The sequence below is a fragment of the Rhopalosiphum maidis genome, chromosome 4 (genome assembly GCF_003676215.2).
Source record: "Rhopalosiphum maidis isolate BTI-1 chromosome 4, ASM367621v3, whole genome shotgun sequence".
Classification (NCBI taxonomy): domain Eukaryota; kingdom Metazoa; phylum Arthropoda; class Insecta; order Hemiptera; family Aphididae; genus Rhopalosiphum; species Rhopalosiphum maidis.
Window position 1 is genome coordinate 34,372,458 of NC_040880.1, and position 14,053 is coordinate 34,386,510.

Genomic DNA, 14,053 nt, shown 5'->3' on the forward strand with positions numbered 1-14,053 from the left:
TTTAGCGTTGTTACAGAAATTGTTTCAAAAATGTTTTAAAATTAGTATACAATATTTTTTTGGTACAACAAATGATAATACATTTGTTTCATTAAAAGGATATATGAATATTTATTTACATACTAATAATATAAAAGGTACTGTCGAAAAAAAAAAACCATTATTATTTATACTGCTTTACGTATATAGGTATAAAATTCGTAATTTCTACGCGGAATTAAAATAAAAAAATAGTACAATACTGAAGTGTTGTAAATTGCAATTGTAAATGTTTTTTGGAAAATGCTATTAAGATAATTAAACGAGTTGATTGTTTACATAAATGGTTTTCTCAAACCAATGTATATTGTATATATTTCTATTAAATTAAAAAGATTTTTCTTTTTCTACAGTGTGCATTTAGCGTTCACAATAATAATAAGGTAGTGCCATAGTTTCATTAAGTCACATCAACCCGTATTTAAATAATATGATACAACGAGGTGTATATGTCATACGAGAATGTGAAATTCTATGAAAATTAGAAAGGCCATATTATTATAGTTTGAATTTGAATAGTAAGACAATGTAATTTGAGTTAAATTTAAAGGAAGATGAATATATTATTTCATCACTCGTACATCAAGTTACTATTATTTCACTAAATTATATTAATGATAAACGTAATTTATTCCGACTATTTTAAAATATAATTTTTTCAATGACTAATATCAATCAAAAAGTGTATTTAGAAAACATCTATTTTTAAATTAACCAGTATTTTATTACACAATACAATTACTCAGTTTAGAAATTCTACATTTTTTATTTGCATGAAATCTGATATTAATATTTATGATTTAAAACTAGATGAAAGTATATTAAATTTAAATATTAAGCCACGTCGCGTAATATATTTTTCTTTTATTTAATTGTTTAAAATGTTTTTCATAATCATGTGTTGCTGATGATTAGAAATAAATTGAAATTAATAACTTTTTAATTAGATATATAATTAAATTTTATTTTTCATTAAAAAAGTACAATAGTTGCAGGTTGTGGTAGTAAAATGTAATAATATTTTCAATGTATTTATTTTAAAAATAATTATTAAAACGTAAAAAATTATTTAGAAATATTAAAAATAAAAACAATTGTATTTATTTTAATAGTAAAATTTATTTTTTGTCATGTTATACGCGTTTAAAAGATATATGATCACAGTACATTTATTGTCTTCCTTTTAAAATTACTCAACCTTTAGTTTTCATTAGATAACTTAATATAGTAGATCGTTAACTAACAGACTATACATTAAAAATAGAATCATTGAAGTTTGGATAGAAGATTAATTTCAAGTTAATTTAATATGACAACGATTTTAACATTTCAAAGGTTGTCAAGATCGACATTACAATACATGTAATTTACAATACCTTCGTATAGTAATCTGATGAGAAAATTCGGACGAATACGTCGAAATTAAAATTTATCACTTTCTATTTATTTATTTTTTACTTAATTATTAAGTAAAATAAATTATGCAGCAGTTATAAAAGTAATGACATAATATACTAACGTATACAAATTTAATTTTGAAAAATCGAAGTAAGAATGTTCAGTTTAAACCATAAATCAAGAGTTATGATGATAGTGATAAATGTAAAGAATACTGTAAAATGTTCTGTCGAGAATTGTTTTGAAATCATTTTTCTTCATTTAATTATAAAATGGTTTTGTCTGTCGTTAGTTATACAATTATATTTTAAGTCATGGTTGTTATTTTTAGTATTTACATTTGTAAAAATATGAATAATATAAATTGGTATTATTTATTATAAAGTTGTTATTATTGTGAATGGTTTTAAGTAGAATCATCATTAAAGTTTAAAGGTAATTTAATCAAGTTCGTCAAGAATTTTTCCTTATTAGAAATACAAAACGACTTAATTGGTTGAAAATTTAAATACTAATCATGTTTATTAATATATATTATCTTATATAATTGTATAGACAGGTATTTTTATTGCTAATAACACTCTATTAATATAAAATGTATACTTGAAAGTAAAGAAAACGTTGATTCATTTATTGTTATTTTGAGAATATAGTTAAATTCATTATATTTAGCTTTAAAGGTAATTAATTAAATCTGATTCAGTCGCGGAAAACACTGACATTCGGATATCATACACATATGTTATATATTCTTCAAGCGTAGACTTGACATATAATTCTACCAAGAATGAGAAACATCATCATTTTAACTCTGAATAGTGAATTGCTTTAGGATTTAGAATAGGTATAGCTATTAAACGGAAAATTAATTTTTCTTAGAAATCTTTTATGTTAGATAATATTATACAAGAGAGAAAACTGAAAAATCAAGTTTTCTCGAATAAAATGTATTCATATAACCATTAGGTATTATCATGCTGCTATATGTCAGTTGAGAACCGCGGACATAAAACGAATATCAGTCGAACAATAAAATAAAATTACCCGTTTAAGGAAACAATTAAAAAAATGAACCAACGCAAAGTTTATGTTTCCATCGATGCTTCACAGGGGTGGGTAGCCGGTAGTGTCACGAAAATTAAAATTGATACAAGTTTGACATGTATAACAATAATAATAATAATAATAATATTTATATATACATAGTTTGTATATATATATATATATATATAGTTAGATACTTCCATCATATTGTCCATCAATATCGAATAACAAAAAAATTACTTGTATTACAATTTTATTGGATTCCGCCGAATCAATGCGGTGATTATGAAAGGCAAATAATAATACAACTCACCAGGCTTGTTTACGTTCGCTATCAACAGCTGTAAATCACAGAATGACATCATTCGTTTCAGGGATGATATATGAAGTATATTACACTACACACACTTTAAATTATATAATCCCAGTTATACCGACCACGTTCCCGATGTTGACAAGCATTCACAGAAATCCAATAATTCACCTGTGCCGTAGGCATGCTGGCACGGATTAAACACAGTTGTGGCGTATATGACTATGTGTCTGTGTATTTAATGTGTTTTTGGAAACTCTCACCCCGTCACGCGAATGAATACCCATCAAAGTCAATTCGACACCGGTGAATAGATTATTTGAAACTGTCATAAGGCACTGTGGGTAATAGGATGATTTTTTTTAAATGCTCAATATATTGAAAAGTATTAATCACGATAAAACCACAGATTAAATTAAACTTTTTCACTTTCAACTAGTGTTTCTGATTATGCGAAAATGTACGAGTAAATATAAAATACGAGTTAGTTTGTATAACTCGTATTTTTTTTAAGTTATTTACTTTTTTATTTTAAAATCAACACTTATATTTTTAATTTTATATTCCGAAGTAAAAATGTTTTTCTGAGGATTTCCATTGGTAAAATAAAAACATTTTATAAAACACCTATATCGAACCAGTGTTTTAATAGTTATTTCGTTATGATACGATTTTATTCGATTAGCAAATGAGAACCTCTCTAGTCTTTAGGCCTGTAGTATATATGTATATTAATACTAGTTTAATATTTAATGTTTGTCTGTTTTACTGTTTCTATATTTTCAAAACTGTACCTTGGACTAGTCCCGTTATGTAATATAATAAATAAATAAGCACAAATATATTTTGCTTTGGTAGTGGAGGTAGCCTGTATTTACAATATTGATTTTTTCACATATTTTTTTTTCTGTACCGTTATTTAATTAATGGATATTTAATAAGTATTATTTCAATAAAACTATTGACATAATGGTTAATATCTATATTTTTATAAAATTCAAACATTCATGATATTTTTGTGTTGTTTCATACAATAATAAAGACGAACGATGTATGAACATCCTTAATATCATTGAATTCTATCGACAATTCATAAAATGATTAGGTACTTATAAATTATTATTAATAATGTATAATATATATATATATATGTTTTACGCTGTACTTGAAAAGAGTGGGTTATAAAAAAAACTAGTAACCATCATAATACATATATAAATAATATATAATAATATATTGCATTATAATTAATTTACAATTCTAAAGACCTTTTAGATCTTATAATATTTATATAGTCTCAATAAATCAGAAAAACTAGAGAACAAATATTATTGAAAAACCCATTGTATTTATTTTATGAATTATACTATTATTGTTGGTATAGAAAAAATATTTTCTTCAAAAAGTAAATTTGTAAATACCAAGGTGTGTAAATCAATGTTTGTAGTAAACTCGAATGAAATTATGAAATATAGGTAAGTATCTGTAGGTATCCACTTCCTTAATTTACATCGTATAATTATTGATAAATAAAGTTACGATTAGTGAACAATTTTATTCAATTTATTTCCAAAAATTATTTAATAGCTATTTATGCAAATGAATGCGTGGTTAATTATTTTCAGGACTTATTAAGTGCTTGTAAATATTCCTTAAAATCATAAATGATGGTAATAAAAAAACGTTTTCAAAGATATTTTGAATTTAAAGGATGAAAACACGGATAAGATCAAGTATGCTACAAAATCTATTTAGTAGTTTAGGATAACTTAGCATTGAATTGAAAATAACGTACATATAGAAATTTTATTGGTGTTAAATGGTTTTTCTAATAGTAAAACTAAAAATAAATTCACTACTGTAATTTAATAGTAAAAAAATAAATTTTTAAAATTAAAATGTTTTTTATTTATGCTAATATTTCAAGTTAATGCACCTACTCATAACCTCTTTTACTTTTGTTAAAAATACTAGAGCGTCGGTCCCTTTTAAAGTAATTTCCATTTGTGCTTATGGATAGTGTTTAATGTTTATACATTTAACGAGCGAAGAAACGTGCCAAAATTTTGCCGGCTACCGCACAGCTTCTCGAAATTTTAAATATTTATGGCTAATTAAATACAAAATAAATTGGTTTGATATTTTTCTATTAAACTTATTAACATTCAAACATATGGAATAAAAAGCACCGTTAATAAACTTTGTTGTGTAGTTTAAAAAAATAACGAATTTTAAATGTACAATGGACAAAACATATTACAGAATATAAAAATACAAAAAACTATTTTCTATAGATTTTCAAATACTCAAAAATTCTTATTAAGAAATATTTTATAGAATTACCATGGTACTATGAGATATGGTGAGTGTGTTTACCGATAAAAAAAATTACTCGGTATGTATGCTTGACCACCTTACAATATTTATTATACAGCCGTGTAAACATAACACTTCTGTTTTTTTTTTTATATAATATTTATTTTTGAACAGTTCTTTCGCTATAGTTGCATCGAAATAATCATTTGTGTGCCTGGGTAAAGTAACAGACCCGAAAGATTTCATAATATTATTTAAAATTGTAGTTGGTTCGATGCATATTTAATACAGTTAACTATATATCAAGTAATATTATATTGAGAATTAATGTCAAAAATTTAAATATTAGGATTTACTATAGAAGACTTTGTAAATCGTTGTATGAATTGTGGTAAGATAATATTATTATATATGTATATAATTCTACCTTGTACGAAAAAATAAAATATATAAGTATTTCGATAAAAATTGTTTGTCAAAATCGTCAATCAAACAAGTTCTTGATCTGTAGGATATAGAATGTACGTGTCTGAGAGAGTGTGAAGTGTCATAAATTCGGTTGACAATTTCGTTTACGTCAGTGCACATTAATCGTCCGTGACTACGAAAAATCGTTATAAAATACCAACTAGCAAAGAGAAATATTGAAAAATAACTGATAAAAATATTTCTTATCGTTCAGCTTGAACGATTGTGTATCGAACAATCTACGTTTAAGATATTTGATTGAAAATAAAATTAAACGCATACGCATACGCATAAAGAGTGTTATGCAACACATCATTCATTTCTTGAAATATCAAATACATTTTATTTAAATGAAGTCTTGTACAAATGTATTATTTTTAATATGAAGCTTATAAAAATAAATTATTATTAATGTTACAAAAGTGTATATTATAATATAATTTAGGGCATTGTGCTGTACATCACTGTTTTTAGAAAAGAAATAATTTCCATAGGTATTTTATATTCATCTTTATCAAGAAAAGCGTGCATTTTGTTATTCATCGCGTAGAATTTTAATTTATAGCATTATATATGCTTAGTACCTACAATAGTATATAGCCATATCACTCATACATTTCAAAATATAAACTTGTTAATTGGAAGAACTTATTCGTTTTCTAAGAATTCATATATTTTTTTGTGAAATGCCAATGCAGGTTTTCTAATGGAAAATAAGAAGTTTATAATGTCAAATAAAAACTTAATTGAAACTGACAATTTTACTAGATTTTGGTCGTACCTATTATATGAAACAAATTATTTTCACATTTAACGTTAAATAGAAATATATGACTTTGATCAATACTGCAGTTATTTGTTGTAATTACCCAAATTGTTGATACATTATTATATCTTACGTGAATAGTATATAAGACGTGTTTTTATAAATCGAAAAATTAAATTGTTTGCATGTTCATGATTTAGAAACGAAAATTGTGTGTTTGATAACATTCAATGATTATAAAATTATTATCAATAAATTAATATTTCATGAGCATTGTCGTAGTAAAATATAAAATATAATATAATAAACTTTTATCGTTTCTTCGCGAGATCATTTTTAGAATAATCAATTTTCAAATATCAGATATTTATCTATTTCCATGTATAATTATTGTGTAATAAGCTAGGCGTTTTTATTTTTTGGCTATTGCAGATCGATGGTTAAAGATATTGTAATGACCAAATATGTCCCAAAGTAATAACTTACTACTGAAGACTGCAAAGACGACTGATAATAATTTAGGTTAAGGAACTAGGATAAAAATAATTTAAAAAAAAAGTATTCAATACATATTAACTATGAACATAATGTTACAGTGCTATTTTATATTTCCGAATGGTTAAAAATATTAAAATTAATGATTATTTATGTGCGTTTAATTTAATTTAAATAATCCTTTACATTATATTAATAAACTTTTTATAGGTAATTTTTATTAATTACTATAATTTATAAAACTTATCAGTATAAACTGTAATTTAACCACAGTAAATATAAAAATAAAAATAAAAAACGTTTTAAAAAATTGTTTTTAAATAAAACCCTACAAATCTAAATATTGTATAAAAAATATCTATTAAAAATGACTGTATTAATAATAATTATATTCAATTATCAAAACAGATAAAAGTGATAAATGACATGTGATAATTTTAAAACAATAAGAAAAAAACTTGTGTACCTGTGTCGCATGTTTTAATTTAACAAAGTATATACAATTAGCTCAAACCTATTTCTCAAGAATTTATGTAGGACGGTGACATTATCCAAAAGCACTGTTCCAAGCACATTTACGATTTAAATCTGTATCGTTAACTTATGATTTATACATTTTAAAACTTTCTAAATAGATCAATATTTTATTGGTATCTGAACACAAATGAAAACTAATTCACTCGTGTCATAATATATAAATATTCATGAGATCGACAAGTAAAATAATTTATGTTTAATCGAATAACTTAACGTTGCACTTCAATATATTGTACTAGTAATAATGTTTTAGAAACTATCTTTGAATGTAAATCACCAGCATTATATACTAATACTATATTGTGTAAAACATTTTAGATTTCACGTAGAGAAGTAAGGTATTTATTGATCTTACAATAATGTGTTTTAAGACCACTAAACAGTGCGTCAGTGCAATTGGTCAGGTTATTAAATATCTATTAAATTTGTTATAAGGTATTATTACATTTATATTGGTAATAAATATGTGTAATAATTCTTTGGGTAAAATAACTTAATATTGTCAAGCGATGAATATTTTTTTTTTATAATATGTTTTGTTTTGTCAATTTACACTTTTGGGACAGTAAAAATGCTTCGATTTTTAAAACTGAGCGTGTAGTAGCAAATTGGATCTAGTTGATACTACGATAAAGTCAAATGTAAACATTTATAGTTGACACAAACGAAAAAAAATATAGAAAACGGGAATTATCAAGCAAGCCTAATTTTTGACAAAATCTATTATTTTTGTGTAATTTAAAAACGATAAATCGTAGATACCTACTTGAAATTTTCACCAAATTTTCATTTTATTATTTTTTATTTACAATAAAATTTAAATATACTTAGTTCATATCATTATCTATTTATACCATGAATCTATTTTTAATGGCGTTGGCGTATAATTCATCTTTCCTACAATTTTTTAAAATTTTTTTGGACCCCTTAATGCGTAACTTAATCATCTTAAAATGTATTGTTAGTATGGTCAATCAAAAAAATTCAACACACCATAAAAAGTAAAAAAACAAATAATTTTAATTTGCTTTCAAGCTAAAATTATCGAGCATCTCGTTAAGTTGGAGGTCGTTTTTCGACATGATATCAATCTTATGATAACAAAATGTCCCGTTTAAACTTAACGGAATTAAAGAACAATGTTTGTCTCGCACAATACGAAACCAAATGAAAGTTTTTTACTAACAAATAGATTGTTCCAATTGCAACTAATGAAGACACTTCAGCTAATACACAAGCACGTTAGTATTTAACTATAGAATATAAAATATATTAAGTTAGGTATTTAAAATATTAACTTTTTTATAATACGCTTATATAACTATTTATTTTATTCAATAAATTAAAGAAATCCTTATTAATTAATTATGTTTATCTCAAATCAACTGATAACTGTAAAAACGTCTTAAAAATACAATGTTTACTCGAGTTTTTTGTTCATAGTATAGGTTTTTGTATTAAATATTTTTTCAATGCGATTGAGTTTATAATAATAATACACTTCTACTATAACGTCTATAACCTTTACCAATATAAGAAAAGGAAGACAAGTGCTCTACAGGCTATACCCTTAATTCTATTTTCATCTTTAAAAATATATTTTCGTTTTTGTAAAAAAAATGGATCTTTTTATTTAAACAAACGCAAGTCTTGACTTGTAATTATTAATTAATTTGCAGTCAAAAACATATCTAGTAAATTAATTATATAATAAAACATATGAATATAATAATTAGTATCTATTTAAAAAGTGTACCTAATGTCTCCTGCTATTAAATAATATTCAAAATAAATTCAATTATTATAAGTAAAATAAAAGTGTAAAAAATATTCTTCATTTAGAAATAATGTACATCTTTTGTTTGAAAACATTTTGAAATTGAATTCTTTTTACACATTTTTCAAGTCGACCACAGTTGTTTGAATTTATTGTGTGAATTGTGAGTTACAATATGTCACATAAGGACTTATTATAAAGTTTTTTTTGGAAAGAAAAAAAAATCATTAATATATATTATCACTGACTACTGCAGCTTTCTAAGTGTTATTTATTAATTTTAATACTATCTGTAAAAAAATAAAATTCAAATGATATTTAATCGTTTAATATAATATATGATAATTCAGATAAGTAATATAGGAGGTTATGTTTTGGATTTTTCATTAGATCAATTAAAAATGAATTGTTTATACTTGTATGTAAATAATAGTTAAAAACATTTCACAATACCTACGATTGCTTGTAATTTTATATTTTTATTGAAAATTTTAATAACTTAAAATACATTGCTATTATTTTAAATTTTAGTTTTAGTTGAGAAGTCAGATAAATTCCTTGATTTGTAAACTACAAAAGATCTAGATTTTCTTTAAATATTAAAATAAAAATAAATTATTTGGATTACTTTGATACAATCTACATATATAAAATCATACCATCATGTTTTGATGTTTTGGGGATTTTCATAAACATTTCAATAAAAAAAATTAAAAACAACAAATAAATAGTACCTATTTTTAAATTTTTATTTTTTTAAACCTGTGTTGTACTGTAAAAAATTAATTTTTACTGAATCAAATATTTCATATTTAGATAAATTTATTATTGTACACTTATATTTTGTTATTATTATACAAATATATTCATGTACTGACCAATATGAATTAAAATAATTATTATCAATAACGTTATAATACTCAATATACCTGTATAAGTACCATGTTAATATTGCTCCTGGCAGTAATACAACTTTTGGATCTTCATGCATAACTTTTGTTCACTCTAGTCTTTGTAAAATTTGATATTAATTCATATAATTTAAAAACATAAATCGTTTTTAAAAATTATTGTGTAATTTTTATTATGATATTATGTTGTGATATTCATTTATGTATTGTATATTTGTATGACTGTGAAGTTTCTCAATAGTTATTTAATGTTTATACTGTATCGTTTTATTATTATTACGTAGCATAATAAAAAATAATATACTACTTTAAAGTTTATTTTGTTTTTATTTTATTTTTAGTAATTACATTTCCTAAAATGTAAATATTATTTCACACAATTTATCATTTTTATAGTCTATAATAAGACATTATTATAAAACATATAGAATATAAGTATATAACTCTGCTAACTGGACACAATCTAAACTTATTGAGAGTTTTGTATATGAAATATCTATTTTTAAAATTAATTACTTTTATTTTGTATTGCAAAAAATGTTTTTTATTTATTAATTATTACTTTAAATTAAATATTTATATAATATATATTATATAAAAAATATATAGATATAATCTAAAGTATATTATTATGTATACTTTTAAATTGTTTGAGGTACGCTTAAAAATGAAAATAATTAATTTTTAATAGTTATGCACGAGTTTTCCAATCAAATCAACCGTGAGGAGGGTGGCGCTACATCAAATTTTACGCCTCTCTACTAAATAATTTTAAGCTCTATAAAAAGCTTCCAATAATAAAAACCACAAGAAATTATAGAAAGTCTATCTTTGACTATAGCATTTTGATAATAATAATGTCTTTTTTAGATTTTTTTTTCCAGTATTATTTAAATGAAAAAAGGAAAAAACAGTTATACTTTAGATTGACTGCATATTATTTTTTCATAAAATGAGTATATCTATCAAAATTTCAAAAATTACAAATTAATTTCAACGAGCCCTTAAAATAGCCGGGCCCATGTTTTCTAATCCAACTTAGCTTTGATACATATTAATAAGTTTTCTCAAAAATATAGTAAGAACAGAAATCTACAACAAAATAAAGATGATTTAGTATCTATAATTTATTTATAACATACTTGAATTTTCATGAAAAAATTGGAGTATTGTGATACATTCTACAAGTATCTCTTAAATTATTCGTAGTGTGTTTAAATTGGAATCATCGTATTTGTTTTTTATTTATCTATAAAAAAAGTTTATTGAAGTTTTAATAAAACCTAATTTAAAAAAGATATATTTTTGTAAAAATAGTAAATACATGGTTTATGACAATTCTATGTATAACATGAACGATATTTGTCCATATTGAATGGGCGGTAATGAACTCAGAAAACGAAACTTAAATAGTTTTGTGCAGGACCGTGTGTAAGAATGAATAGTAAATATTTTCGTGTCAGAGTCGACCTACGTGAGTATTGTTACAATGGTCAGAACTATGACTTGGGTCTTTGAATTAAAGAAGGCTTGAGATCTTGTCCATTCAAGACACTGAGTTATTATGGTTTTAATGTGAGTTTTGCCCTTTTTCTGTAGTTTTTAACGCTTTTCTTGAAAACACAGAGAGAAAATTCAAAAAAAAAAATATCTCTACAGTCACATGTGGATTTAAAGAAGAGCTATATTGAACTTTTGTTGCGATCGTAATACTTTGTAATAATGTAATACAATACCAATATGTAATAATAAACTATCCGACGTTGATATTTGTTGTGTTGTTGTTTGATTTCATATTATTTTATTTTATATGTACTTATTTGTTTCTTTGGATATTCTCCGCTATTCTTTTTTTTTAAATTCTGATGCGAAATGGTAAGAATGAAGGTTATATTTTATGTAAGTGTCTTCTTTGCTAGCACCCTTCAATGGCTTAAATCGACGACGCAACTTTAATATATGGTGAATAATATCGATGTTATTAAAGCGTTATTGGTTCTATAATATATTATGTCAACTGTCAAGAATTATTATTATTGTTATTGTCACGTGGAATCAATATTGATGATTGAGTATGGACCCATTTATGTATGATTGCTATAAATATAAGTTTCATGCGTTCCTCTCACTTACCCCATGTTTGAATTTCTCTGTTTAATAATAATTAATTGTCTTTGAGGTTAATTAGAACCCAAGGGTCCTATTCATATGTTTAACTGACGTGCATAAATATTAGTATTTAGGAGACGTTCAAGTATAATAACACAAGGTGATACAGAGATACACTGATCTATAAAGATTAAAGATTTATCATAAGTTCATTTACGATGATTTCTTGAGATGTTAGTAAAAACTACTAAATACATGTAATTTTTTTGCCCTATAAAAAAGCTAATAGAAAGAAACAATGCTTTGATCAGAATTTAAAAACAATACTAAAAACAAGTAAAAAGTATCCATTAATTACATCATATTTAGATAAATTCAATTTTAATTTTCATACTTAATATGTATTAAATAATTTTTTATTTTCAAATGTGAGTTACTGAAAACCTAATAATCAAACACGCTTTCTGCAGCAGGTTATATTTTGTAGAATGTAGACAATAATAAATAGACGATATCACATAATATTTTGTAAATGTGTACAACAGCGCAATAGGATATTTGAAACTTATAATGGTATCGAATGTGAAAAGTTTTCTAGCTTTCAAAAAATCTTTATTGCAATCCAGTAAAAACAGTTTTCTTTTTCAAATGATAGGAGTGATGTTAGAAAATTGTAAATAAACTAAGGGAGCTTTTGATTAAATTAAACTTTTACAAATGATTTCGATTGAATTAAATGTGTTAAGCTTAAGAGCTTAAATAAAAATAAAAACGAAAAACAGTAGATTTAAAATGATACAAAATTGTTAAAGTGAAAATAAAATGTACGCTAACGTCGCTAACATAATATTACTATTTACTGATAAAAAAAAAACTTAAACAAACGCACTTATTTCAAAATGTATCAAAACGATATGATACGTTGAATACTAATGTTACATGTTAATACTTTAATTATAATGATTGGATATTTACATGGTGTAAGTTAAAATGAGGTTTATACAGTATATATTATTACAGATGTATGTTCACCACATTCTGATACTGATAAATTTACGTTTATTCACATAAATTTATAACTCGTAATTCTTTCAACAGCTTATCATCACCATTGTGTTTAACATTAAATATTTAATCACAATATGCTATTATATTATTTATAGTCTATATAACACAAGCTTATCAATCGCGAAAATGACGTCACGTGACTGGCACGGGTTCCAGTATTGTGTTTTGTTTTTATTATATTAAATTTTAAAGTAAATGATAAATCGTTCCGTTTGGAAAATGATTCTGAACAAAACTTGGTTTACCCAAATACTATTAAGCTGTTCGAAAAAACGAGTGCTTTGCATACATTTTTCATCTTTTTTTTCGTTCTTAAACTACTGAGAAACGGAAAAAAAATGTCGTTCGCAGTTAAATACAATCAGTATTCGATTTCCAATCTATACAGAGAGGGTCTGTATAAAACGTTTAAAGCGCCCATTCTATATAAAGCGATGATATAAAAACTAAAATAAAAATAGTGATCATGGTTGTAAAGCATAAATCAAAAAATCCATTTCAAAACATTAATCAAAGATATTATAAAATGTACAGCAATATTGAAAATAAATTATGTATCGAACACATTACGCAGCTGATAAATTGAATATTAATAGTGTATATACTGAAAAATCGTTTACTAGCGATGATTGTATCTACTATAGGTTTTTTTTGGCACCTACTAGCAATTATAATATTATTTTTACAGTGCGTCTATCATGGTTTATTGACTTAAGGTATTGGTTCAAATATCGCTTGTTGTTAGGATCGAAATATCGTTAAGATTGTTTGTTTGGTGATTATAATATCAATTATATCATTTTGTTATTCAA

At 24.0% G+C, this 14,053-nt stretch overlaps 1 protein-coding gene across 2 annotated transcripts in view; it reads right to left on the reverse strand.

The window, feature by feature from the left end:
* The window catches only part of LOC113560833, a 91,378-nt gene that overhangs the window by 23,306 nt on the left and 54,019 nt on the right, over window positions 1-14,053 (reverse strand). The gene's annotated exons all lie outside the window — the stretch shown is intronic.